Here is a 25,578-nt window from a genome sequence, read left to right as displayed (position 1 = left end):
AATGGGTGGATTTCTATCAGATTATGAGGATTCAAGTGTGTCATTTTGAACAATAACCTATTTACTTGCCTCAGAAAGATCATACTGGAACGAGACAAGTCCTGGACTGGAGAGAATCATGGAGAGAATCATTTGCTGTGAATTTGTGGTTATTGTTCTGTGGCTGTTAGATAAGACGGACAGAAGTAACTCCTGGTCAGAAATCCCTATGTCAGTGTTTGTGAGGGGCGGGGAATGTGTCCCAGGCAAGGGACACCTCACATCAGCTCAGGTTTGGACATAGTCTGGGCTTCTCGTTCGATCTCAGCTCCTTATTCAAGATCCAGAGGCACTTGCCTTGGTCACAGACCTACATCAGTGTGGCAGATGTTGGATTTAAGGAAGGAAGCTGGGAAATCAGAGCAGTTTTCTGCAAATGAGGTTCTGTTGTTGCATCTTTGGGGTTACAAGTGCAGTGTTCAGTCCAATGCTGTTCCAATGTGCCCTCCCCAGGATCCCCCCTGTGCACAAGAACATGCCGCCGGTGGCTGGAGCGCTGCGCTGGGCGCAGGAGCTGCGAGCGCGAATCCAGGTGCCGTTTGATCACTTCAGGCACATCCCACATCTGTGCGTGTCTGTTCCAGCTAAGTTGCTTTATGACCACCTTGCTATCTTCTCTGTAATCAATCTGATTTTCTTTCTGTGGTGAACATTATCCCATGGTTATAGCTGAAATAATTCTTAGTCAAAGAGGTGTGAAGTGGTTGCACTGGTGCTTTTCAGCTTCCTTGTGATCATTATTTTTTTTAAGAAACTCATTAACTGGATTTGTTTTGAAGCGATTAAGAGGCACAGTGGGCTATTCAGCTTTCAGACATAGTTCCCGGGTTGCAATTGAAAGAGGTATCAGAACCTTTCCTGCTGCAATCCCACTCAGCATGTTCTCCAGGACCTCCTCAGCTGCAAGTCCTGGTTCTGGCATCATCCAAACTGTGAATAGCAGAGAAGTGCTGGGCTGGACTCAGCTGAGATGGGTCGATGGAGCTGGGTTTGCATGTTGGGGAGCAGACGAGCATTTTGTTGGGCAGAAGAAAACTTTCTCAGCGTTAAACAAAGGAGCCATCTCCCAAGATCAAGGAAAGAAACCAATGCTGGTATATTTATCACCCAAATGCTTGTTATAACGGATGGTGTCAGGGAAGTATGGCCTCATACTCACAGCTGGCACCACATGAGACAACATTTAAGAGCTCTGTAAGCAAGGCAGTGTTGGACTTATGACAACTGAGGATGTTCTAGGGACTGCACCTGGTAGCTCACAGGAATGGCTTCACGTGTGCTGGTCAGGATTCTGTGTAAATGGATCCACTTTTTTAATGTACTTGACCAAAATAACTTGACCGTCACTGTACCATGTTCGTAACCTTCTCTCACTGTATCTTGCCATTAAGTGTCTTTAAGTGCACAGTTATTCTGCAGCAGCAAAGACATTGGTGCAATGAAACAAACTCTTGGGCTGTTCCCAGCACAGAGCCCAAGTTATCATGTCTGATTTGAACCTAAATGGCAAGTTTTTGTCCACCATGAAGGACCCAGATCTGCATTTCACACTGATTTTCTGTCCTCTGTTTAGAGTAGTTAATAACATGCTCTGCAACGGTGGTGACATGATGCTGTTGAAAGGGAAAAAGGATTAAAAAGGAGAAACAAAAGTGGTTTTGCTGGGATTTACTTGGATTTGCTCAGAGGACTTGTTTACTTGCAGCAGGTTTCTCAGCACTTGCCCAGCGGTGACTGCTCAGGCGCTCCTTTTTTCCAGCTTTTGGTTAAGTTAATTCAAGTTTTGTCAATATGTCCTCCAAAATCAACAACCATCTTGAGGAAAACTTGGATATTGTAGATGAAACAGTGGGGAAAAGACAGCATGATAAGAATTCCTCTGGCCTGCTGTTCCCTGGGCTGTACAGCCCTGGCAGCGTGGCCAGGGCTCTGCCTCCCGCACTCTGGGACACCTTTGCTCTTCGGTTTGAGGGGCATGAATTGGGCACCGCCAAGAGCTTCATCTGCCGGGAGCCACACTCTGCTTCTTTCTGTGCCTCTTTGACCTCAGAAAGTGGTGGCTGGTGAGCAGAGGTTGCCCTGCTCTGTGCAAACACCGGAGCATTGAGTATGTTACGGAGACCAGTGTTCCTCCAGCAGCTCTGGGCCCTTGTTCTTCCCCCAGGACGTGGTTCTCATTTGCCAGTTGCCATGCAAACACCCGCAAAAGGGCGCACTGGGGCTTGGAGAGCTTTTGTGCAGTGAAATGGTTTTGGGCGATATGGTGGGGTTGGAATGTAAGATCCCCAGCCAGGCTCTGCCTGCAAGGTGGTGGGTGGTTTTGGGAAGGGGTAAATAGAGACTGCAGCCTCACAGGGCTAAATGTAACGCTGAGCTTGTCTGTTGTGCCACCAGCTGCTTGGACTCTGCTGAAGGAAGAAGGGTGATAGAGAAGTATGAAGAAATGATCCAGCTGCTCGACAGGTAAGTGGTGGCTCAGGCATGACTGTAACTATATGAAAAAAAGCCAAACCTTATAGAATCATAGAATTGTTTTGGTTGGAAGAGACCCTCATGTCCATCCATTAACACAACCCTGGCACTGCCCCGTGTCCCTGAGAACCTCGTCTCCACGTCTGTCCACCCCTCCAGGGATGGTGACTCCACCACTGCCCTCGCAGCCTGTTCCAATGCCCGACAGCCCTTTGGGGAAGAAATGTTTCCTAATATCCAGTCTGAACCTCCCCTGGTGCAACTTGAGGCCATTTCCTTCTCCTTCTCTAAACCACCTTTCAGCACATTTGCAAGCCCAGGGCCTGAGAATGTCTCTTTCTAAGCCAGAAGGAATTTTGTGATGAGAGAGGAGGAGGAATCCTTTGCTACACACCACAGTCTTTCTGTGATATCTTGAAATGAGAAGTTTGCATGGGAGGGACAGGGGCTGTGCAGCCCAGCAGAAATGTTGGAACGAGATTCTTTTGGATGTAGGAGATGCTGTGGTAGAAAACCTGAGCTGACCAGAAGTCTCAATCCACTTGTGCCCATTCACAGTGTACTTACCGTGGCTGTAATGTGTGTATTCCACAAGTGGGAGTGGGATTCGTTGCACCTCACTTAATATCTTAATGTTTGATGCTAAAACTGAACTGATTGCTCTGAGCTTTTGAATGTTTGTCCCCAAATTTGAATCCTCTGCTAAGAATGGTACTTGGGGGATCTTTGTTTTCCTGACTTGATGCTGTCACTGGTTTTCAGGTGTTTGTCTTTGAAGCCAAGATCTTTATGGAGGTGGTGTGGGTGGGTTTTAAATATTCCTTGATGTTCTTCAGCCCTCAGAAGTGGACTTGGCTTTTATTTGGTTCTATGTCTTGGTGTGCGGGCTTGGCAGCTACGTGGTGGATGTTTTAATTGGTTTGTTTGTTTTTCGGCAGGTATCAGGAGAAGCTCTATGCAGACTGGTCCCAGACAGTCTCTGAAAAATCACAGTACAACCTTACTCAACCGCTTATCCGGCGAGATCCAGAAACCAAACTGATCACAGTTAATTTTGATCCCCAGGTAAGAACTAGCTTTCCTGTCTGCTGGAGGGCACGTCTCCAAGCTGTGCCCCACCGTGCATGGCAAGTCTGGTGGGATCGCTACTAGATCTGTTCTGCTGAGGTCCCTGGAGCATCTGTTACGGGTGACATGAATTAACCATCCCCTTTGTGGGCTCTGTCTCCTGGTAAAATATCAGGATTACAGTTTAAGCAGCGCAGATTGTAATTAAAGCCAGAAAGTCTGTGAGTAGCCAGATGTTAACTGGTGTCAACATCTCCAGAGCAGGTTGGTTTGACGCTGGTGTGGGGAGCGTAGGAGCATCATCCTACAGACGTGGGTTCGTGTTATGTTTACCTGAAATCTGAGCTTCCTGAAAGGGTATAAAAATCCCAGGAAAGGTTTGTTTTGTTACTTCAGTGTTGTGGCTGTTGGATTTCCTTAATTGTGGTGCAGGAGGCTTCCAGTAGGTCTCTGTTCCCTAGGGCTGCCCTCTCCAGCACAGGGAGGCCTGACCATCCCCCTGCCCAAAGCAGAGGCAGGGTCCAAGCCAGCAGAGTGCAGAGGTGGATTCAAAGGTTCTGGGGCCTGATGAGAGCTGGGGCCTCTCAAATGTGAAATGCCATTTGCTGCGGAGGTGCTGAATCTCAGGGGCCTGGGAAAACATCAAACACTTCCCCCTTTCCCTGGGACTTGCTGCTGTTAGAGAAAAGTGTTGAGGTTCCAGAGCTCATTCCAGCTTGGCTCTCAGACAAAGGATTTGTCCAGCTCCTTGGAATCTCCTTGCTAAGGTGGGAAGCAAATGGCCCCAGGGGATGTTTTCCACCCTTCACCCTGGTGCCAGGGTTTGGAGCCTGTGACGTGCTGAGCATGTTCTCAGCTCCAGTCTCTGAGTGCTTCTGCGCTGCTCTCAGCTTTCCGTACTGAGGACTGCCTCATGTCCTCAGGTGCCTGCTTAGCAGCCCCTTCATGCCCTTCAGAGCAGATAGGAGCACCTCATTTTGCCTAAAGGGAGGATGTATTTGCAACCCTTCAACATTAAAGAATCTTCCAGAGCTCACCTTCCATGGAGGAGAGGGAAAGAGGGTAAGACATCCTTGACACCATGGTGGGGATGTCTCAGACATTCCAGTGCATAAAAGGGAGGGGAGTTTGGTTCTATCTCACTTGGCCTCCTGCTCCCTCAATCCCCTGCTTTTCCCTTCCTCCCATCCCATCCTCTTCCATCCACCTCCTCAAACTGCTCCCTTCACCCTTCTGCGCTCCGTCTTTCTTTCCTCTTCTTGTCATTGTGGACATAGTCACTTTAGTATTGTAGATACTCCTCACCCCTGCCATTGCCCATACAATATACTGAATTTCTGTCACCCAGCCAAAATGTGCCGTTTCAGGAGCATTTTCCCTCTCACAAGCCACTAAACTGAGCAAAGATTTTTTTTTTTTGTCTTAGAAGTGATATATTGCGTTGGAAGACCTTGCTGCTCCGTTTGTTGCAGGGACTCACTTCTACTTGGGTTTATAGTTTAATAACCCACTCAATCCCGTTCCATCACAACTCAAAGATGCTTTTGGTTGTGCCTCCTCCTGCAGGCACAGTATTGCTGAAAGACTGTATTGATGAGGATAGCTGAGAAGACCAGAGATCATCATGGCTTTTAGAGGCTGCACAGGGTTTGCTGGCTGGGTAGTTAACAGAGCTATATGTCTTTGATTGGGAAGCAAATCAGAGGCAAAGATCAATGGGAGGGAGATGGTCTGGACTAGGAGGTGTCCAGGCCCTTCTCAGAGCGTACTGCTTTGTGAATAAAACAGCAGGAACCCCCTAAGATCCCCAGAATTGACGGGAGGGTGTCTACCAGGTGAATGGGGAGGATTGTCTCACATTCAGCTCTCTGCCTTGTTTCTGCAGCTGGTGTCGGTGCTGAGGGAGGTGAGCTGCCTGTCTGGCAGCCGGCTGGGAGCCATCCCACCCACGGCAGCAGAAATCTATTCCTCCAAGGAGTCATACCGGCAGCTGGCGGCCAACTTGGAGCTGATGGTGAACAGATACAACAAGGTCCTGAAGACAGTCCTGGAGGTCGAATACCCTCTCATACAGGAGCAGCTGTGGGATATTAACTTGAAGCTGAAGAAGGCAGAAGAAACACTCAACTGGAAGATGGAGGGTGAGCTAGCTCTGTGTTAGGGCAAAAGAGGCCGTACAGGATTTCACAGAATCCCAGACTGGTGAGGGCTGAAGAGACCTCTGGAGATCTCCCAGTCCAACCCCCCTGCTCACGCAGGGTCACAGAGCAGATCACACAGGTGGGTCCAGGCGGGTTTCAATGTCTCAGAGAAGGAGACTCCACACCCGCTCTGGGCAGCCTGGGCCAGGCTCTGGCACCTCCCAGCAAACAAGTTTCTGCTCATGTTCAGATGGAGCCTCCTGTGTTTCAGTCTGTACCCGTTGCCCCTCACCCTGGTGCTGGGCACCACTGAACAGAGTCTGGTCCATCCTCTGACAGCCACCCTGAGATATTGATCCCATTGATCAGATCCCTCTCAGCTTCTCTTCTCCAGCTCAACAGCCCCAGCTCTCTCAGCCTTTCCTCAGAAGAAAAATGCTCTAGACCCCTCAGCATCTTGGTAGCCACCGCTGGGCTCTCCCCAGTAATTCCTTGTCCTTCTTAAACTGGGGTGCCCAGAACTGGACACACCACTCAGATGGGGCCTCACGAGTGCAGAGCAGAGGGGGAGGATTCACCTCCCTCGACCTGCTGGCCACACTCCTACTCACGCAGCCCAGGTACCATCAACCTTCTTGGCCACAGGGCACATTGCTCATGGTTAACCTGCTCACTTGGGTCTCATCAGATTCCTCCCATGTCCCCAGCCTCCATCACCTGGTTCCCAGTGACAGTTCACAGCAGGGCAGGGGACTCTCCAGCAGAGCCAGCACTGGGGAGACAAAGGGCAGCCCCCAGCCTGCCTGCTCCTTCCCATCTTACCTTGATCTGCTTGGGCTGGGGACAGGATCCTGATCCCTTCAGCTTCCCTCTGGGCTTTTGGGGAAGAGAGGCTGCCCTGTAAGCAGTGATGCTGAGGAAACAGCAAGATTGGGGTTTGTGAGAGCTGGCAAGGCTGGGGTTGAAGAGTCTGCTCCCTGCCCGTGCCAGCCCAAGTGACCCACTGTGTGGTCATGTCCCTGTGTCCCCAAGGCACTGCTTTCTCCCTGAGTTGTGCAGGGACTGAGACCCCTTGGCCCAGCCATCTGGCTTGGGACAGACTTCTCCCGGTGGGGGCCAGGGCCACCTCGTTATCCTTTCCAGCCAGATGAAATACTGTGGTTAGTGGTGAGGTTTGTGCACCGTGACTTTGGGATGATTTAACCAGTGTTCTTGCTTGATCGGTTTTAACTGCAAAGCAGAATGGAGGAAGACAATTTGTTTCCTCTTGGTGAAAGCAAACTGCTCGCTGTTGGAATATATATTTCTGTCATCAGGCTTGTGGTATGAACAGGAACAAGTGTCCTCCCTTGGGAACTTGCAAAGCAGAATTCCTCATGCTGAAAAACTCTTTCTCCATTGCACACCAAAGATGAAGGGACTTTCCTGCAGATGAAGTTCCCTGAATCTAAATGCAGCCCTCGCTGGTACCTTGGGCTGTCACAGCCTGTGTTTGTGGGGCTGTGGGTCCCTGCTCTAGTGACAGTGGCAGGAACACTCAGCCTGTTGTCCTTGTTCTCTCTCTGGTAGCAGATTAAATCTGGGTACGGGAAAGGGGGAAGTGTCAGACGTCCCCACGGTGCTGGTGCTCCTGGCAGAAAACAGAGGCTGCAGCTGTACCATGGATTGTTGGGGTAGGAGGGAGCTAGAAGTGACTCTTTTGGTTGAGGTGGTAAGTCTCTTGTGTTAATGATGGGTGAGAAATACATGAAACTGTGGGGGAAAAGTCTTATGGAGAGTGCACAAGAGCTTGGCCATGCAGCTCTGAAAAAAAGTAGTCAATCATCTCATTTTTTACCAGGTGTCTGGGATCACATCTCCATGGTGATGGATGATGTCCATGACCTCGAGCAGAGGATACAGAAAGCCAAAAACAATGTTGAGGAGATCCAGACCATCGTGGGATCGTGGGCGTCGCCCATATTTGTGAGAAGAGATTGTAAAAGAGAATCGCTGCTGAGCCTGGAGGACTGTCAGGACCGCCTGGAACGGCGTTACAGCCTTGTCCGAGAGTCAGGGCAGAGGATTCATCTGCTGGTGAAGGTGAGGGGGGACCTTCTCCAGGGGTTTGTTGACTCTTCATAGGCTCTGGGTGTCTCTCCGCTCTGGTGAAAATGTCCAGAGCTGCTTCACCTTAAAATTAACTCCCTTAACTCATTTGAAAAACTTACCTGTTGTTGATTAAGGAATACTTTGATGGGTGAGCTGGTACAGCTGAGTGTGCGGGGCTGCTGACCAGGCACCGAGTTTGGAGCAGGAGTGGGAGCCGATGCAGCCCAGTCTGGCTCCCAGTCCTGGTTCTTGTGAAGCCACTAGAGGGGAGTCGTGCATCAGGCTTTGGGATCCTGCTCAGAGGAAAAACTCCTCCGAAATATTCACCTTAAAATGGAGAGGCAGCTGGCTGTGGCTGACCTTTCTGCTTTAGGCTTGTTGTTCCTCTGTGGGAGCAGGAGGTGACGCTGTCAGTCCAGGGAGAAGCTGAGTAACAAGAAAAAAGCTGCTGTCTGAACCCTGGGTTTTTTCCAGTGGCTTTGCCAGAGCTGAGAGTCCTCTTTGCAGAGCAGGAGAAAGCCCAAATCTCTGCGCCTCACCTGCCCAGAGGTTTTAGCGTGTCAGGGACAGCACCTTGGCTGGAAGGCAGATGGATTTTAGGTCCAGCCCACTCCTGAGGGTCACCATCTGGCCTTGGACTCTGGAGAGACTGGGCTGACCCTCTCTGGGACACTGAGCCCTTGTTGCTCACCTTACTTCACTGTCTGCACTCAGCCTTGGGCTTCTGACCCACTTCTGTACCCTCTGAACCCACGGCGAGGATTTTACTATGCCCACGTTGTCCTGCTGCTACAGCTGTGACAGGCTCAACCACCTCCAGCTACACCCAAAAGATGGGAACACTTCCTAAATTGACCGGAGAGAACATGGGGCTGTGGCCAAGGCAGAAGGGCTGGCACCGCTGCTCTGGTGGCTCACAGGGCAGGACCAACTGCAAAGCAGCATGAAGGTCCTGGGGAGGGAAAGGCACCGTGGCCCAAAATAGGATGTCCCCATGCCTCTGTCCTGCTGTGCTGGTCAAACCTGGAGGAACAGAAGCAAAGGGGCCAAGAGCTGGTCTGCTGTGTTTCCCTTGGGTGTTCAGGTCTTCTTTTGAGCAGGTGAGTCTTGAGGCTGCTGAGAGAAGAGCACAGAGAGTTTGGGTACGTGCACCCACAAGCACAGGCAGGACAGTGAGATGCTGGCTTGCATTGCCCTTTTGCACCAGGATGAGGCCTCTGGAGTAAAGGTTCAGTAGAACACCAGTGACAAGGGGGCATTGTCAAATACAAGGGCATGGGACGGTGAAGAGGGGGTGGTGCTTTCAAATGGGCATTCCCATAGTGTTCAGTCCTGTGAAGTTCCCCTTTCTCTTGTGTCAGCAAAATGTGGAGGTGAGTCTGCAAGGCACCAGAGCCCTGGCTTGCTCTGTTAACAGTTTAATCACTCAGCGTTGATGTGTAAAGTTGGGGAGCAGCAACTCTGGGTTGACTCAAGCCCAATTGGCAATGCCACTCTATCTTGAGGAGGCTGAGGCCAGACCTTCTTGCTCTCTGCAACTGTCTGAAAGGAGGTTGGAGCATGGAGGGGGTTGGTCTCTTCTCCCAAGTAGTAAGAGATAGGATGAGAGGAAGTGGCCTCAAGTTGCACCAAGGAAAGTTCAGATTGGATATTAGGAAAAAATAATTCACAGAGAGGATTGTGAAGCTTTGGAATAGGCTGCCCAGAGCAGTGGTGGAGTCACATCCCTGGAGGTGTTAACAAATGTACAGATGGGGTTCTTAGGGACATGGGTTAGTGGTGGAGTTAGGTTATGGTTGGATTCGATGATCTTGAGGGTCTCTTCCAACCAGAATGATTCTATGATCTCATGTGTGCCAAGCTGCCATGCCACTGGGAATGGCACCCTCTCCTGTGTCCCCAGAGATGAAATACAGCCAGCTTTGAACCCCTGGCAGCAGACTGCAAGCTGGACCTTACGTTTTTTTTGAGCCCGTGCCTGTGTTGAGAGCCCCTGGCAGGCTTAGGAGAAAGAGCCCTCAGAGGGCATAGCAAGGCCGGAACAGGATCACGGCAGAGCCTGGGAGGTGCAGGGGATGGATACCCAGGCTGGTCTTGTGGGTGTGGAAGAGGAGACGCAAGAAGGATGGGGCCATTCTGTGGCCTAGAAAACCGTGAATTTCCTGACTGTGAACTTGCCTGGAGGTAAGGGACGCAATAAGCTGAGAAGGGAGGCTGTAAGCCAACCCTTTGTCTTCTGATCCCAATCTTTAACTATTTTCACTTGGTTTATTTAAAAACCCTTTTCTGAATTTTAAAGTTCTCTTGTTTTGAGATGACCATTTGTAGGGCAGAGGTGTAAGCAGTCCACTTGGAAGGACTCATCCACCCAAGGTAACATTATACAGGCCACAAGGACTGAGGCTTCATGCATTGGGATGAGCCTTTGGCCCAGGTCTGCAAAGCACCCTTGAGCCCTTTGGCCTCAGAGAAGAGGGAGGAGAAGGTTGCAGGGCTGCTAAGTCTCTCACGCACTCCATTTTTACCTTGTGATTATTTTGAGTTGCTTCAGATGACAAAGCAGCCCTTGACAGAAGGAGAAAATTGTGGCCATGCTACCAGCAGCAACATCCGTCTGTCTGGTTTCTCTCCCCCCGCAGGGCTGGTACCTGTGTGCTCATTGCCATGAGTCCTCAGCTGTGGGCAGCTCTTGTAGGACAGACTCAGCCCCGCTGTATTTCAAAGTGTCGTCTTTTTCTTCCAGGAAAACCAGAGCCTCTTACTTGCAGACCCAGCATCTGACATCTGGAAGGCCTATGTGGATTACGTGGATGAGATAGTTCTGGATGGATTCTTCACTGCCATTGAGTGCTCACTCAAGTACCTCCTCGAAAACACAGGTAACTGCTGGTTCCTCAGCTCTGGCCGTGATACCATCTTCAGTCTCACCAAAAGGAAGTTTCTGTTTTGTGCTTTGACTTGTGGTGGTCTTTCTACTCTGCCTCTTGCATTGTCTACAGCAAGTGCTGGAGGAGCCTCCAGACTCAGAGGGTAACTCTGTCCCCTGGTCACTGGAGCAAAGCCTTGCTCAAGGGAAGGGACAGAGATGACTGTGCACCATTTGCTGGGATTTGTGAACAGACAAAATTGAGGCATCATTCCAAGTCTGTTCTTGGGCATCAGCCATCTCCTGACCTCCCATGCACAAAGCATCAAGGTGACACAACCTTTCGTTTGTGGAGAGTCTCAAGAGTTGGTTCTGTGGATGAAAGACATGAAAGAAAAACCTCCATCACTGAGGAGTGAGGAGAGGGGTCACCAAAGCAGAGCTCCTGCCTAAGGCTGCCACGGAGGGTCACTCTGCTGAGAGCAGCTGTGTCCAGCTAAAGCACATCTTCAGAACGCTTCCCTCCTGGATGTGGAGGCACACTGAGCTGGAGAATTGCATCCAGTTCCTCACCATCTTGTTAAAAACAAGCACATAATTTCACATTTGTGAAACCAGTTGGTGTTTTATTTTTTCATGCCTTTCTCCACTAAATTAAAGAGCCTCTTGGTTCCTGTTGTTTTTCTCCTCTTTAAGTACTTATGCGCTGTAATTGTTCAGCTCTCAGACTCCCTTTTGATTAGCTGAAGAGCCTGGTCTCTTTAAGGCTTCCCTCCACAGCATTTTTCCGGTCCTTAAATCACTTGTGTCTCATCTGTTCTCCAGTATCTCCTGTGGGTACCAGAACACCAGCTGGTTTGGCAGCCTCCCCTCTGCGTTGTATGCAGACACAATGTCACTGGACCCAGCGAGTGGGTGTCCCACCTGCCTGGTGTCCCTGTGGGGCATGTGTGTGTCTTGTGGTGGGATGTTAGTGGTGGCTCTAGATCACTTTTCTCCCCTTCAAAAATAACCTGGCACCTCTGTTCTTCCCTACCAGATCCCAAGGCAGGGCTTCCTCCCCTGTTTGAGGTGCAGCTGGATTTGGTGATCCCAGATTTGATATTTCAACCCTCCTTGGACCCTGGCACAAACGATGGCTTCTACGACGTGGTGGAAGGTCTTCTCAACGACATCTACCGGATCTCATCGCTGGTGCCCAGGCTGGCTGAGCACAGCGGCTTCCTCCACTACCAGGTCCGTGGCTGTGGAGCTCCCTCACGCTGTGTGGCAGTGAGGAGGTGCCACGCTGCCCCCGCATCACTGCGAGCTCCTCTCCTCTTCTCTCCAGGCTGACATGGAGGACATGGCTGACCTGGCCGACATGCGCCATGAGCTGATGGGGCGTGTGCAGGCCGTGATGGCGGCCTGCTGTGATTACCGCCGTGCCTTCGACCACTACTCCTACCTGTACGGGGAGGACAGAAAGGAGTTCTTCCGCCAGTTCCTCCTCTACGGGCACATTCTCACTGCGGCAGAAATCGAGGCCCATGCAGAGAACGGGGTCCCTGAGTCACCTCCCACGCTGCAGCAGTTCCGAGAGCAGATTGACTCCTACGAGAAGATCTATGAGGAGGTGAATCGCATCGAGCCCATCAGCATTTTCCAGAGTTGGATGAAAGTTGATGCTCGGCCTTTCAAAGCGTCTCTGCTGAATGTGATTAAACGGTGGAGCTTGGTGTTCAAGCAGCATCTCATGGACCACGTCATGCACAGGTAGGAACCGTTCTACCTCTTCTTCCCAGAACCAAAGTGGGTTTCTCTTGTGTTGGCTGGGCTTTATCATTTCACACTGATAAGCAAAAGGCTAATACAGGAGCAAGAGGAGGGGGCACACACCCCCTGCCAGCTCCATCGCTTCTCTGCTAACTTTCATCCCCTCGTCTCTGCTGGGAGCAGCTGGTCCAGCTGAGTGTGTAAAGTGCAAACAGTTCCACGAACTCGGTACCATCGACATCCTGCGAGCTGATGCTCCTACGACCTACTGTGTGGTGTTGGACAGGGTGTCTGTTTGTCTGTTCATCCTGGTCCAACTAATCTAATCTCTTCTAGGGCTCTATGCTTATTTTGTTGAATTTGCCATCAGTAAAGCTGCATTAATGCCATGAGATACTTGCTCCGTTTCTAAATGCAGTGCTCTTTTGAGTGCACTCTTTGTAAAAAAAGTAATTTGGGTTGCCTGGCATGAGCAGTCATGGGGAGGCAGTTTCAAGGTTACACAAAGGAGGAGCTTTGGATGTAAGTTTTGAATTAACATGTGTTCCCTGCTCTGAATAGCTGCTCAGCCGCCTGGTCTCTGCAGGATGATGTGTTAGGTGATTTATTTGAGTAGTAGCAGCTGAAGGATGCCACAGGGCTTGGATGCTTACGAAGAAATATTTACAGACATATGTACTAGTGAAGGCTGCTGCGTGTGGTGGCTGCTGTGATCTCTTGTGTTCTTTTCAGCACGATAATTCCTGTGCAAAGAGGTTTTTGCATAGGTTAGAACAGGCATTTAGGAGTTCTTATTAAGAGCTCCTGACTCAGCAGTTTAGTCTTTAATAGGTGAAGTGTTTAGGGCTATGTTTTGGTCCAGCAGCATCCACAGAATTTAAGCGGGCACTTCAAAAGTAAGCGTTTTGAGAAGGGAAGAATGGAAAGGACCAAAGATCCAGGAGCCCATCAAGCTCTGCTAACAGTGTCCAGCAGCTGGTGAGATCAAGAAGCAGGTAGGGAAACTTCCCCCAAATAGTCTCCTTGTCTCTAACCATTCATACCTGAGGACTTTGAGAGTCATGGGTTGTACCTTTGTATCTAAAGACCTGGATGGATTTTTTTTTCTCCCACAAATGTTCGGTTGCTTTTCTGAACCGCTGTGAATTTTTAACATCTGCATCCTTCTGCAGCAGAGACTTACCCTCTGAAATAAGGCAGCGTGCGAAGAAGAATCCCTGTTTGTTGTAGCTTTACAACCTACCAGGTTCATTTGTTGAATTCTTGTATTGGAAGAGATGACATGAAAACTGTCCTTTCAAATTCACTCTCTTCAGACCACAGACCCGAGCTCACAGGTCTCCCTTATAGAATCATAGGATAGGGTCATAGAATCTGTTTGGTTGGAAGAGACCATCAAGATCACAGAGTCCAACCATAACCTAACTCTGGCACTACCCCATGTCCCTGAGAACCTCATCTATATGTCTATCCAACCCCTCCAGGGATGGTGACTCCACCACTGCCCAGGGCAGCCTGTTCCAAGGCCCGACAGCCATTTCTGTGAATAATTTTTTTCCTAATACCCAATCTGAACCTCCCCTGGAGAAATTTGAGGCCATTTTATCTTATCACTTGCTACCTGAGAGAAGAGACCAACCCCCTCCATGCTCCAGCCTCCTTTCAGACAGTTGCAGAGATCAGGTCTCCCCTCATCTCCTGTTCTCCAGGCTGAACAGCCCCAGCTCCCTCAGCTGCTCCTCGTAAGACTTGTGCTCCTCAAATGCCTTTTCTCCAACCTGTGAAGTCCCAACCCATTTATCCGTTCCTCACAGGAAGCTGTACCACATCTATGGATCCCTGTGAGCATGAACTGTGGTTCTGATGCCCTCAGCATGTTGCCATGTGATGGGCAGAGTTAGCCAGGCCTTTCCCTCTCCGTGCCAGTCCAGCTGCCTGGATGATTCCGGTAGGAACTGCTCTCATTTGGTGCTTTCCTGTTTTGTGTTCTACAGCTTGTCTGACCTGGACGAGTTCATAAAAACTGCTGACAAAGGTTTGAGCAAAAAGGTTGAAAAAGGCGATTATGATGGTTTGGTGGAGATCATGGGGCATCTCCTGGCCGTTAAGGAAAGGCACAGTGTCACCGATGCCATGTTCGAGCCCCTGAAGCAAACCGTCGAACTGCTGAAGACGTATGAGCAAGAGCTGCCGGAGGAAGTCTATAAGCAACTGGAGGTGGGTGAAAAGCTGCGGTGGACACGGCGGTTTGCCAAGTAGCCAGCGTCAAAGAGTATGAGCTTAAGAGCATTGCAGGAATATTTAAAGCCCCACTCCCTGTCATTAGAGGGCCTCAGTGGATAGTATTTTACTATTGTGGGATGTGCCTTAATAGCTCTAAATTTTGGAGTTATATTGAGGTTTTTCTTTTAAAGCAGAGATTAAGCCTTTTGTTATGTATGAAAAACATAGAATTGCCTGCTCCAACTCTCAGCGATTACTCTTGAAAAAAATTAATGCATTTTCAAATACATCTGTTAATTAGTTTGAATTATAATTATTTTTAAATAAGCCAGTTCTTGGCAACTGTGGAGATGGGAAGGATAATGTTGGCAGAGGAGTCGCCTTCTCATAGGACTTCAGTCCTCCACTAGGTCTATAACACCCAATCTGCTTGACCCAAAGGACATCACTGGGAGCACGTTATGAAAGTATTTCAGCACCTTTCCACATCTGGCCCTGATGAACCAATTTTTCTTTGGGGAATTCTTCTCATTTCTGGACAGGGGACCATGAGGTGAAGGTTGGAAAAGCCTGTGGGATGCCCAGCCAGCCTTGGGGAACTGGCAGCAGTCACCATGTTACGGTGGAGGAGCGTGTGGCTGCGTACTGATGGATACCCCTTAGTCACGGGGCGTTGTGTGCAGAGGGCTCTGTGTAGGACACCAGGTTTAAGGCAGAGCTTTTTGGGGAGAAGTTCCTCCCTCTGCTGCAGGCTTGGATGGGACCTGAGCGGGGTTCAGCAATCCCCCAGTTTTCTGCTGGTGCAGCCGTGATCCACGGATGGTTGTATCACCAAATCTGACACGGGTAAGGGTCCTAAAGATAACTGGATTCCTACAGACACCCTGAAAAACAGAAGAGCTGCATTAAATGAATGTTTTGGCTGCTACAGCAGCTTCAGTTCAGCATAAAAAATGGTGCTATGGGGAACCCAGCTCTGCTGATTCCTCTGCCCAAGAGCTGCTTGCTTGGTGCCTGTTTGTGCGTGTAGATTTGAACAACTGATTTATTTTTCTGACAGAAGAAATGAGGTATGCAGGGCAGCCATTCAGATGGAGGAGATAACAAAACAGTTTCGTTCTTTCTGGCAAGTGACAGCAACACATAGTTGAATAATTCATTCACTGCTGTACACAGTAGGAAAACCAAAGTAAGTTCCTCCAGGTACCGCTCCCTCCATGGCCATGAAGATGGATGGGCTGGAGCTGATAGTTTGTATGAGAAGGACAAGGAAGCAGCTCCATGTGTGCCCTGCTATGGTCACGGATAGTGATTTCTACAGAGACTGGAACATGAAGTGCCAGAAAGAGACCCCTCAGGAGGGACTGGCCCTGCTCTGGCCGCCTCTGCTGCCTCCAGGTTATTTCGCTTCTTTGCATAGTGTTGGTGCATCTCCATTAGTCTTCTCAACTATGTGCACTGGGATGAAAAGAAGCCCAAAGTCTTTCCTGTAGGCTGGCACAGTACCTGGGGAAGTGGGAGAGCAAAGCTGTGGGACTTGAGGACAGCAGAGCCCTGGCTGGTGTCACTGTCTGGGGTGAGGATTTGGCTCGAGAAGTCTAGTGAGAAGAGAAGAAATCAAATCTCTTTCTAAATAAAATCCCAGGTGCAAAGGGTGGATTGTTAGCAGTGCTGTGCACCAGCAGCTTGGATGCAGTCCTGAGAAAGAAACTGTCTTATTTAGTACTAATATTATACAGGCAGGCTGGAGGGATTTGCCCCAGAAAGCTCTGTAGAAGTCCTTCTGGCATAATATCTTCTGCTCTAAGAGCTGGCTGGAAATTTCCCAGGCTCTGTTTCTTAATTAGCTCTGGGAAGCCGGACGATCTGATGAACTCGCATCCTCAGCCCACCCTCCTGCCTCCAGCCAGCTCTGGGTCCCGCTGGGCTCGGTGTCAGGAGAACTGTGCTCTCTCAACCACCGAGCCATCCTGGGAGCCCAGGATCTGGTCTGGGACCCTTCTTCTGAAGTTATTTAACATGTTTTTGCAATCAGAGCAGTCAGTTTTAAAGTCTCAGTCTTCATTCGTCTTCAAAATTGTGGATAACTGATAAGTTTTATCCCAAATTGTGTTTAGCTTTTGCATCACAACAAAACTTCCTTGCAGTTTTAGGCATGGAATCTGTTGCTTTTCCTGTTCTGTGATTGTCCATAAACAGATCAGTCACATCTTATATCAAATAGCAAATACTGCCTACCGTCATTTAAATTTTGCTTGCAGGAGCTGCCAGAAAAATGGAACAATATAAAGAAGCTGGCGATAGCTGTGAAGCAGCGTGTGGCTCCTCTGCAGGCGAACGAAATGACAGTTGTGCGCAAGAGCTGTGCGGCGTTTGATGTTGAGCAACACAGATTCAGAGAGCGATTTCGGAAAGAAGCACCATTCAGGTACAGTGAAATTATAACATCAGAGAAGCCCTGAGGAAGAAAAGCTTCATGGGATCATCTCGGAGTGTCCTGAGGATGTGTTCTTGAACCCTTGCATACATTTCCTACCTGCTCACGGTGTTGTATCTGTTATGCCCTGGGTGTTTTGTCCCTGCAAACACTGTAAGGTGTTAGCAAGAGATTCAATCTGGATGCTGAGTGCACAATATTGCTTAAAGGGGTTGTCAGCAGTGCCATGTGGCTGCACCATCAATGGGTACTATAGATGTATCATGTCTGCTTTGTGTCTCAGAGGCACCATTTGTTTTATGTTTTCTTTAGAAGTTGTTACAATATCACTTATGAAGAATAAACATTTCTTTCTAGGTTTGACACCAAAAAGCCTTATCAACTGCTGGATACAAAGCACATTGAGATTAAACAAATGGAGTCAGCCATGACCTCGATTTATGAATCAGCTGGTCTGTTTGAAGTCATAGTGCCAGACTATAAACAACTGAAGCAGTGCCGAAAGGAGCTGTGTCTTCTCAAAGAGCTCTGGGATATGATCTCCCTTGTGGGCACTTGCCTTGATGACTGGCAGACCACCAAATGGGCGGATATTAACGTGGAAAACATGGATCTGGAGTGTAAAAAGTTTGCAAGAGAGATTCGGAATTTGGATAAGGAGGTGAGGGCGTGGGATGCTTTCACTGGGCTGGACAGCAAGGTGAAGAACATGCTGACGGCCCTGAAAGCTGTGGCAGAACTTCAAAATCCCGCCATTAGGGAAAGGCACTGGAATCAGCTGATGCAGGTGACGGGTGTGAGGTTTGTGATGGACTCGGACACCGCGCTGGCTGACCTCCTGAAGCTCAACCTCCATAACTTTGAGGATGAGGTTCGTGGCATTGTGGACAAAGCGGTACGAGAAATGAGTATGGAGAAAGTCCTGAAGGAGCTAAAAATGACTTGGAGCACCATGGAGTTTCAGTATGAGCCTCACCCCCGGACGAACATCCCGTTGCTGAAGTCAGACGAGGAACTCATAGAAACTTTAGAAGACAACCAGGTGCAGCTGCAGAATTTAATGACATCCAAATGTATTGCTTTCTTCTTGGAGGAAGTGTCCATATGGCAGAGGAAGCTGTCCACAACAGATTCCGTCATTTCTCTCTGGTTCGAAGTGCAGCGTACGTGGTCTCACTTGGAGAGCATATTCATAGGCTCAGAAGATATACGGGCACAGCTTCCTAAGGTATGAAATCCCAAATCCTATTTTTCCTGTGTGGAAAGCGTTGAAGAAGAGCCTCCATTACACAGAAGAAGGTTGTCTATATTGCCGTGTTCCCCCAAGCAGGACTGTTCTCTTGCTGCATTGCTTTCTTGGAGGCTCCCTTAATGCTACAGCAGTTTCCCCAGTGTTGCCCCAGGATGTTTTTGTACTGTTGGTTGTGCCTGAACCCTGCTGAGAAACTGTTTTTCCTCCCCTCCACCATTGCACAGCAGATGCAGAGTTCCTGGAGGCTGAGCAGGAGGCTGCTGGCTTCCTTCAGTGATACAGGCATGTTCCCTCTTTCCTTGGAGGGGAGAAGACGGAGATAATTACTCAGATGGTGCAAATTGTCAAATCAGAGCTGGACCAGGCAGCTTTGCAGTATCCGCTTCCCTGCCTCCAGTGCTGGTGCAGCAGGAGAGCAGCTCTTCTCCCACTTCAGCTTCAGAAAATTGAGCAGAGTTGTCACTGATGCCCTCCTCAGGGTTGTGACCTCCTCAGGGCTGTCTTTGAGTCCAGCTTCCAGTCTTATTCCCTATTCTCTTGATTATTTAGAAAATCTTCCAAGCTTGTTCCTGGCCCCGCTGGACCACTCGCAGCCCTGTGGAGGAACCTGCCTTTCACTCACGAGTGACCCACAGTTGGCTGTGTGACCCCCGTCCCTGTTCACGAGCAGCATCGCTGACAGCACCACTGTGGGACGAACACCCACGAGGGGATGTGCGCAGCCCATTGACCCCTGGACAACACACTGTTCTGTCTCCAACCCTGCACTCTGCTCTGCTTGGACTGTTCCTCCATCTGCTTCAGAGAGCACGCTGTGCTGAGTGTCCTGGGGGCAGTTTTTGGCCCCTCACACCAAGAAAGCCCTTGTGGTGCTGGAGCAAGTTGAGAGAAGGGAATGGAGCTGGTGAGGGGCTGGAGCACAAGTGTGATGGGAGCGGCTGAGGGACCTGGGGGGTTCAGCTGGAGAACAGGAGGTGAGGGGAGACCTTCTGATCTCTGAACTGCCTGAAGGAAGCTTGGAGCCAGGGGGGGTCGGGCTCTGCTCCCCAGGAACAAGCGCCAGGAGCAGAGGAAACGGCCTCAAGTTGCGCCAGGGGAGGCTGAGGTTGGATGTGGGGAACAATTTCTTCCCCAAAGGGCTGTGGGGCATTGGAACAGGCTGCCCAGGGCAGTGCTGGAGTCACCATCCCTGGAAGATGTATAGATGAGGAACATGGTTTAGTACTAGATTTAGGTTATGGTTGGACTCAGTGATCTCAATGGTCTCCTCCAGCTAAATGATTCTATGATTCTGGGCACACCTCGCTCACTGGGCAATATATACAGGTGCTGATAACCAGTGCCCTGAGGCTGTACCATGTGCCAGCAAGCTCTTAATATCCAGGAGCTATCTAATGTCATGTATGAAATTGCATCATGATTTACATTTGCATCCTGCTGGGCAGCTGTCTGCATCTCAGTAGCTGTCTGGCAGTGGTATGAACCATAGAACCATAGGATGTCCTGACTTGGAAGGACCCATCAGGATTGTCAAGTCCAACTCCTGTCCCTGCACAGGACACCCCACAATTCACCCCATGTGTCTGAGGACGTTGCCCAGTCTCTCCTTGAACACTGTCAGGTTGGGGCTGTGACCCCTCCCTGGGAGCCTGTTCAGTGTCCAGCACCTCTGGGTGAAGAACCTTTTCCTCATGTCCCACTGACCCTCCCTGGCACATCTTCTGCCATTCCCTGGGTTCTGTCACTGTCACAGAGAAGAGCTCAGCCCTGCCCCTCCTGCTCCTGCTGAGGAACCTGCAGCCCCATGAGCTCTGCCCTCAGTCTCCTCTGCTCCAGCTGAGCAAACCCAGGGACTTCAGCCGCTCCTCATACGGTTTCCCCTCCGAACCCTTCACCAAGTTCATGTCCCTCCTCTGGACACCCTCCAGTAGCTTTATCTCCTTTTCTCCTGTGTCCCCAGCCCTGCACACAGTGAATGCTGCAGGTGAGGCCGCCCCAGCACAGAGCAGAGCGGGACGATCCCCTCCCTGCCCGGCTGGCCGTGCTGTGCTGGATGCACCAGGACACGGGGCCCTCTTGGCTCCAGGGACACAGGTGGCTCAGTCAGCGGCTTCTCTTCCGTAAAAGAAAGACTGAAGCTCAAAGTCTCTGTAGCTGAGCACCCTCAGGATGCATCCAGGGCTGGGGGGATGTGCTGACAGGCTGTGGGATGCTCACCTGGAGCTGGATCTGTGGCGTGAGTGTAGGGAGGGCTCAACCTTCCAGATGGAGCCTTGCTCCTGGGGCTGAACACAGGGTAGCGTGGAAGTGTTACCTGGACTGCTTGGAACACTTGTTCAGTGTCCCGCCTCACTTAGGAGGCCTGACCTGGGAAGAAGGGAGGAGCAGAGATGTTTTGAACATAGCTTGCTTTATTCTTCAGTGTTTAGCTCCAGAAATTCAGAGTCCCTGTTAGATATGGAGCATAATTGTTGATGTGGGCCTCCGGTGCTGACGTGGGGTTTCCATACCCTCATTGAAGGCAAGGAAGGGCTCTCCTCTACAAGAGTCATCATACCCGTTTTGTGGATGGGTGTTGGGATTCCTGTGCTGTAGCAGGAGGGGAGGAGTGCACTCACATGAGGCTGGTAGCCTTTCCACGGTGTGGGAGCATCTCCTGCTGCTGCAGCCAGGGAAACTTGGTACTTCACCTGGACATGGGAGAGAGAGATTTATGAGGTTTTCCAAGGGGAATTAAATCCCATGGAAATGGTTGGTCCTAGACATTGCCTCCTGCATGGAGCACTTTATCCACAACCCCTTTGGGATACAGTGACAAGAAGGCAAGTGCCTGTTTGCAGACTAGTTTCAGGCAAGTCAGTGGAAGAGCCATTCTGGAATGGTGGAGGGGTCCCTGTCTGCACTGGACAGAAGGTTTTCCCCTCAACCCAAAGACAGCACCCAGAGGATGGAGACCTTTAGCACAAAATCCATGTTTTACCATGAACATGTTTGTGTTGCTTTTTAGGACTCCAAACGCTTTGAAGGGATTGATGTGGACTTTAAAGAACTGGCCTATGAAACTCAGAAAACCCCAAATGTGGTTGAGGCCACCAATAAACCAGGTCTGTCCCAACAACTGGAGGACATTCAGAGTAGGTAGGTACAACTTCAGTCCCAGGATTTTGTCAGAGACTGGGATCAGCTCTAATAAGTTGGTTTAACCTGTGCTCCAAGGCTTTCCTTCTGGACTGTGCGTTCTTTGCATTCACACATTGAGTCTTTTTATTCATGATCCATCACCCTGAAGCCCCCAAGGTGGATTCTGGCTTTGCGTATGTGCAAACTCTTATCTTGAATATTGATTTGCACACATACAAAGCTAGGCACTCAGTTGGTTTTAATAACATGTGGCCTCACTGCCACCCCAAATTTGGTGTCTTAAATATCTATTTAGCAGTCCAAGCAGGGATATCTGCAGCAGAGCTGATCCCATGTGCTTTAATTAACAAAACTATCTTTGTGTGTGTACCCTTCACAGATGGTATAACTAAACTCCCTGAGAAAGACCTTAATGTCCAGAGATGGATACAGTTCTCACCTAACATATGAGCTACTCTACCTGGAACACACCTAACAAGTTAACGTGATAGCTGTTGTGTCAGTAATAACTATCCATTTAAAATAGAGATCTAATTTTACTTCCTAAACAGATAAGGCCCGTGTTCCCCACAGAGGACTAACTGCATGTTATTTATGAACTTTGAAAGCTCAGCAGCAGTTTAACATGTAAACACTGAGAGATTCATTTTAGAACGGAGCAAACAAGTTTCTTTTCAGGCTTCACAAGCACAAAAAGCTGAGTAGGTTTGAATCAGACTTTAAAATGTGCTCATTAGAATAAAAGCAGTTTTGGAAACTTTCATCCTAGTGTGAAATCACCTGTGGCAGTTGAGAGCTTGTCTAAAACAGTAAGTCAGACTGCAAAGCCTTTCTAGCCTCTTCTTCCACCTGTGTTTCTGCTTTTTGGTGAGGATTCTCTGACTCTTTGTCTGTTTGACCCTTGGGAGTGGAGAGAGATCTATGAGTTACTATGTGCTTTGTTATCTATTTGGAAAATGCTGTAAAGGACCAGCCTGCAGGCTCAGCTCATGTCTGGCATTTCCCCATGGGAGGGGAGAATCTGCTCGCTAACCCAAACTGTAGCACGACACATTAAAGGATATTCACCCGCCTGTCCTGGGCTCTATTTTTCTGCTCTTCTCCCCAGGTTGTCCCTGTGTGAGAAGGCTTTGGCTGAATATTTGGACATGAAAAGATTGGCCTTTCCCAGATTTTACTTTGTTTCTTCAGCAGATTTATTGGATATTCTTTCCAATGGCACCAACCCACAGCTGGTAAGCCTTGCACTATGTCACCTTCACATTTTCCAGCTGTCAGTAATGTCAGGGTGGAAGATGCTGTCTAGGGACTCAGCTGTAGCTTATCCTTTCTTGAGTGCCTTTTCTCCCACCCTCACTTGGATTAACAATAACTCTTTCACTGCTGGCCTTCATCTGTCGTCTCTGAAAGGCAATGCGCACACTGTATGTTGTCCCATCTGTCCCTGGTGATGCTTGCAGATGGTTCTGAAAGCACTGCACAGAGCAGAGCTATGTTCTTGATACCATAAAAACAGTGGGTTTGTTTCTGCTGGGATACAGTGAGGTTGGGGGAAACCATTTCTTGAGGATCTCAGCCAAAACTTGTTGCTGAGCTTGGTTCCCCAAGCTGGGATGCCAGCAAACAGCATCTGTTGTTGAAAGAGCCACAGACCGGTCATTCAAATGTGACAGTGTTGACAACCGAGGGCTTGGAGACGTCTCTGTTTTTAGGCAGAGGAGACATCTGCTAGTCAGCCACTTCTTCCTTCCCCCATGCAAAGGTCTTTGGGATGGCCTGTTTACAGGGGAAGAGCAGAACACAGCCTGGAAGAGGTAAGACAGCTGGTGGTCAGACAGTGGCTGTGGCCAAGGCAGGACTTCCTTGGGTTGCCACCCACCCCTGCACAGCTCTGCTTGGCCTTGTTTGGGACGCATCTTTTATTCAGAGGTTGGTGCATAAAACCAGTCAAAACGTTCACAGCAAAAGGCGAGTGTTGGATGATGAACAAAGTCCTAATTCTGTCTTTTGGTAGCGAGTATTTTCACTTTCTTCAGGCTTTCCACCATTTTCAGTATTGATGTGAGCACAGGAATGGAGCAGGTTTGCATGTGTATTTGGAAATGCTGTTGTTTCCCTCTAACCTTTAACGCTGCTTCTATCTGTGTCTGCTGCTGGGTGATTTCAGCCCACAGAGTATCATAAATACATAGTTGATTGATATTTAAAATGAAGAGGAAAAAAAAAACACAGGAAGCAAAGATACTGTGTTGAAATGCTCTATTGAGTAAGAAGAAATTCCTGGTGTTTTCTGTTATTCAAAAGTATTTGCAGTAAAATCAAAGTAAATGTCAAGCAGTATCATACATAGATACACTCTCAGCCTTCCCAATGTAGTTTCAAAGTCTGATGATTCCTAAAGGAGGATTAAATACACAATGACATTATCCTCGTGAACTGGGTGCTGAACTTGTGCAGATTCAGGTGCGCTCGGGCTCTGGCAGCAGGATCGCAGCAAGTGCTGGGGTTGTGTCCGAACCCTCCAGACTGGACAGGGTCTGGGAAGGGGCAGCTGGGGATTTGTGACCAGAAGCTTCTACATGTAAGAAAAAGTTTCTACGGTTTACTTACGGTTTGAAAAGAGATAAGCTTATGGCCTCAAGATACGCTTAATGGCCTCAAGTTGTGCCAGGGGAGGTTCAGATTGGATATTGTAAAAAAATTCTTCCCAGAAAGGGCTGTGGGGCATGGGAACAGGCTGCCCAGGGCAGTGCTGGAGTCACCATCCCTGGAGGGGTTTAAAAGACATTTAGACGAGGTTCTTAGGGACATGGATTAGTGCCAGAGCTAGGGTATGGCTGGACTTGATCCTGAGGGTTTCTTCCACCCAAAATGATTCTGTGATCTGGGGGGATGCTGAGTGCCCTGTGCTTCTCAGAGTCACTTAGCACCTCCCAGGGTTTGGCCCTGCTTGTATGTGTGTGAGAAGCTGCGTCCACTTGCAGCACAGCTCATGAGAGGGAGGGTTGTAGTTCTTTGTGAGTCAGTGAGTCAGAATTAGATGGACAAATCCACCTCCACCCTTCCTTCTCTGAAAGCATCAGAGCATTGGGCATCTCACGCAGAATCCCAGAATGTCAGGGTTGGAAGGGACCTGGAAAGCTCATCCAGTGCAATCCCCCCATGGAGCAGGAACACCCAGCTGAGGTTCCACAGGAAGGGGTCCAGGGGGTTTGAATGTCTGCAGAGAAGGAGACTCCACAACCTCCCTGGGCAGCCTGGGCCAGGCTCTGACACCCTCACCCCAAACAAGTTTCTTCTCAAATTTAAGTGAAACCTCCTGTGTTCCAGTTTGAACCCATTCCCCCTTGTCCTGTCACTGGTTGTCACCGAGGAGAGCCTGGCTCCATTCTCCTGACACTCCCCCTTTATATATCTGTAAACATGAATGAGTCCCCCCTCTGTCTCCTCTTGTCCAGCTCCAGAGCCCCAGCTCCCTCAGCCTTTCCTCACACGGGAGATGCTCCACTCCCTCCAGCATCTTGGTGGCTGCGCTGGACTCTCTGCAGCAGTTCCCTGTCCTTCTGGAGCTGAGGGGCCACAACTGGTCACAATATTCCAGATGTGGTCTCCCCAGGGCAGAGCAGAGGGGCAGGAGAACCTCTCTGACCTACTGACCACCCCCTTCTAACCCACCCCAGGTACCATTGGCCTTCCTGGCCACAAGGGCCCAGTGCTGGCTCATGGTCACCCTGCTGTCCCCAGGACCCCCAGGTCCCTTTCCCTCATTTCTCATCTCCCCTATGGGAGTTTTTCTACCTCTCTGCTGTAATTGAGAGAGGCAGCTCCTGTCTGGGACTGCTTTGGGAGCTTCCCCTTTCTGTGGGGACGTCAATCCTAGGAGAATCTCACCTTCATTGGCGTGGGGCGCGCAGTGATGCAGTTGTGTGTTACGCAGTGGTCTGGAAGAAGTGCTGGTGACCTGCTCAGCTCCCAGCAGGCAGATGCTGATGTTGAGAGCCCACAGCATCTCCCTGTTGGCTTTGCAGACTCAGATGGAGGTGAACAGGAAAGAACTGAATTATTCTTTTCCTTCTGGAAGAGTGCTTTTGGT

The 25,578-nt window shown here is 49.6% G+C and overlaps 1 pseudogene; it reads left to right on the top strand.

Moving 5' to 3' along the window:
• The first annotated feature begins 499 nt into the window (after positions 1 to 499).
• LOC139826689 (dynein axonemal heavy chain 9-like) overlaps positions 500 to 25,578 on the top strand; it is a 132,059-nt pseudogene continuing 106,980 nt past the window's right edge.

Source organism: Patagioenas fasciata, unplaced genomic scaffold, assembly GCF_037038585.1.
Source record: "Patagioenas fasciata isolate bPatFas1 unplaced genomic scaffold, bPatFas1.hap1 Unplaced_1, whole genome shotgun sequence".
NCBI lineage: Eukaryota > Metazoa > Chordata > Aves > Columbiformes > Columbidae > Patagioenas > Patagioenas fasciata.
The sequence above is the reverse complement of the archived record's forward strand: the minus strand, read 5'-3'. Positions and strand labels throughout refer to the sequence as shown.